At 55.8% G+C, this 3,388-nt stretch overlaps 1 protein-coding gene across 2 annotated transcripts in view; it reads right to left on the bottom strand.

Moving 5' to 3' along the window:
* The window catches only part of P2RY6 (pyrimidinergic receptor P2Y6), an 8,037-nt gene extending 4,856 nt beyond the window's left edge, over positions 1–3,181 (bottom strand). The window contains exon 1 of one of the 2 annotated variants that reach the window (XM_057368146.1): positions 3,118–3,181. The gene's annotated coding sequence lies outside the window, so the exon portion shown is untranslated. Of the gene's footprint in view, positions 1–2,452; positions 2,537–3,117 lie in introns of those variants that run through there. The other variant, XM_057368144.1, reaches the window with a different exon arrangement.
* Positions 3,182–3,388: the final 207 nt, after the last annotated feature.

Here is a 3,388-nt window from a genome sequence, read left to right as displayed (position 1 = left end):
AAAATTGAAAAAAAACCCTCTTTGTGAGATGGAAACAAGGCACTGAACCTCACTGCTGCTGAATTCAGAGAGATGGGAAAGATGGAGGAGAGGAGGGAAAATCCCTCCTGATCCTGGGGAAAAGCCAGGCACTGGAGAAACCCCATCCCAAATGCGCCCAGGGCCAGCCACAATCTGCCAGCACCCAGCAATTAATGAAACTCATTAACAAAACCACATCAGGACCCTCGGCCTCACCCAGCTGCTGTACCCAGGAAATGTTCCCAGCTCAYTGTCTGTCTGGGAGGATTATCCCAAAAATCACTTTTCTCACCCCAAAACCCCATCACAGGAATCCCTGCCACATTTTGGGGTTGGCACTTCCCAAATCCATAGGAGCTGACGGTGATGGGCAGTGGGTGAAATTCACTGGGAAAAGAGATATTTTTGGGGAAAAAGGGGGTGCCCCTGGTATTGGGAAGGGTCAGGATGAGTTCACCCTTATCCCAGGGGCTTAAGGTGCCTGCAGAGGAGGAACGAGGATCAGGAAAGAGAAGTGGGGCTGCTCATGGTGGTGGCCAGATGGGGGAGAGATTAAAAATAATCAGCAGCAGCTGTGAGCTTCCCCGGGCACGTGCCCTCTGCAACCCCTTGGCTTCCAAACCGAGCCCCTCTCCAGTGGAATTAGCTGTAATTAACTTTAATTAACGTGAAAGGGGCTTCTGTGAGCTCAGTACAGTGGGAAAAGCTTTTGGACATGGAATGGGATATGGGGAGGGCTTCCTCCCTTGGAAACCTTCCTCCTGGGTTTGTCCTGCCCGTGCTGGTTTTTGTGGCTTGCTGGCAGGGCTGCAAAGCTGGGCTGGCTGGAAGTGAAAGCTACAGCTCAGCAAATTCAAAGGGGATGAAAGGGGGATGCTCCATCRGCCAAAAGCCACCACAAACATCTCTTGGCTGGGGCCAAAATATCTCCTGCCCAGTGGGGACCAAGGTTTGGATGTTTTAAAGGGAATCTCCAGTTAGTGAAGCCCGAGGGTATAATGATGTGGGAAAATCGGGAAAACGCCAGGAATTTTGGGGGACTCAACATGGATTGTGGGGAATGGGGCGGGAGGTGGTGGCAGGTCATTTTGTCCCAGCCCCTTCATCTTGTGGTGCCCCATCATAAATCAGCACCTCAGGGATGCTCTGGGCAACCTGGGCTGCGATTCCCAGCTGGAAAGGGAATAGTGGGCACAGGGAAGGTGCAATGTCCCAGTCTCAGCTGGCTTATGCCTCTATACATATAAATATATATAAAAAAATATATGAAAATATATCTATACACAACTCTATGCATAAATGCACCTCTGCACATTTCTCTCTATATGTACAACCACATCTATGGCTCTCTCCATACACACACACACACACACATTTTTCTGTACATATATATAAATCTATGTCTCCACTCACACACACATAGACACGAATTTCTACACCCTATGCACAAATTAATGTTCCTGAGCACATGGAGTCACACTCCTGTTGATAGATAACTCCGTCTGTATATATACAAATATATTTCTACTTCTACACACAAATGTATTTACACTTCTGTGCAGACATGCTTATATATATGAATATATGATATATATTATATCTCTGGGTATGTGTATATATAGGCAGGGGGCAGGCTACTGGCACCCACAGMAGAAATGCCAAGGAAAACCAGGTCCCTCGGGCAGATTTAAGCTCACTGCATGTGCAGCACAACCTCTGGCATGGGGCTGATCCCTACGGATGCCCCGAGGGGTGCAGATACATCCTGGGTGCACGCCAGACCACGGGAGCAGAGGGACAGGGGAGAACCCACCCTGTGCCAGCTCTGACATAATGATCACAGTGGGATTTCAAGCCCTGCTCCATGGCAAGAGCTGCCAATCCTCCCTGAGAGMACAGTCTGAAATCTTCCATTTGGGGTGGCTTTGGGGTCACCCCAAACCCCAGCTGAAGCACGGATATTCTCTGGATCTGACCCAGTTTTTTTTCTCCAGTTCTGCCTCATCCTGCCCAGTTCAATCCAATCTGTTCGGTTCTAATCCTGCCCACACTGGCTCCATCCTGCCAACTTGGGTSTCATCCTGCCAGGTCCCATCCACACGCGTCTCAATCTCAGGTCTCATCCTGACCCCGTTTTATCTGACACCTTGGGGCCCAATCCTGCCAAGTCTGCCCCATCCTGCCCAGTCTGCCCCATCCTGCCCGGTCTGTCCCCATCCTGCCGGTCCAGTCTCATCCTTCCCAGTCCTGCCTGACCCTTTTGGTTCTKACGCTGCCCGGTTCACTCTGACCCGCTCAGGTCCCATCCTGCCCGGTTGGGTCTGACCCCGTTTGGTCCCATCTTGCCCCGTCCAGTCCCATCTGCCCGCTGGACCCCATCGTTTCCCGGTTCGGCTTGTCCCGTCCCCGCCTCCCCGTTCGCGGCACTTACCGGCAGCGGGATGTGCCGGGAATCGGCGGCTTCGCTCCGACCCTTTAAGGTCCCATCCGGTCCGGGTGGGTCTAACCCTGTTGGTCCCACTCTGCCCTGTCCAGACCCACCCTGCCCTGTTCACTTGGACCCTGCTGCCTCCCTTCCTAGCTGGCCCGGTCCCATCCTGTCCGGACCGGTCCCATCTTGTCCGGTCCAGTCCCGTCCTGTCCGGTCCGGTCCTATCCTGTCAGGTGCAGTCCCATCCTATTCAAATGGGTCGAACCCTTTTGGGTCCGGTCTCATCCTGTCCGGTCCAGTCCCATCCCGTCCTTCCAGCCCTATCCTGCCCGGTTCACTCTGACCCACTGGAATTCCATCCTTTCCCGGTTCGGCTTGTCCGGTACCTCCCGTACGGGGTGCGCCGGGCTGCTGTGGGTTCTCTCTCATCCCTGATCCGTTTAGGGTCCCATCCTGTCCTCTCCAGCCCCATCCTGCCCGGTTCCCTCAGACCCACCAAGATTCCGTCCTGCCCGCTTGGGTCTGACCCTTTAGGGCTCCATCCTGCCATCCCAGCCCCATCCTGCCCCGTCCAACCCCAGCCTGCCCGGTTTGCTCGGACTCTGTGGGGTCCCATCCCGGCCCGGTTCGGCCGGTCCCGTTCCCCCCGTTCCCGCGGCACTTACCGGCAGCGGGATGCGCGGGGAGCCCGCGCACGGAGCGCTCGGAGCCGCCCGCTGCCGCCGCCGCTCCGCCCCGGGGCCGCCCCGCTCCGCCCCGCTCCGGCTCCGGCACCTGCGGGAGGGYCCGGGGGGGCTGGGGAGGGGTCACAGCTGGATTGGGGCGATGGAGGGGGACAAACAGCTGGGCTGGGGGCCGGCAGCTGCACGGGGGGCGAGCAGGMGAACATCTGCTTTAGGATCACGGGTGAACATCTGTGTCAAAGAACCGTTCGGG

This window comes from Malurus melanocephalus, unplaced genomic scaffold, assembly GCF_030028575.1.
Source record: "Malurus melanocephalus ecotype Western Australia unplaced genomic scaffold, MMel_1.1 scaffold_89, whole genome shotgun sequence".
Classification (NCBI taxonomy): domain Eukaryota; kingdom Metazoa; phylum Chordata; class Aves; order Passeriformes; family Maluridae; genus Malurus; species Malurus melanocephalus.
Note: the sequence above shows the minus strand (reverse complement) of the source record. Positions and strands in the feature narration are given on the sequence as shown.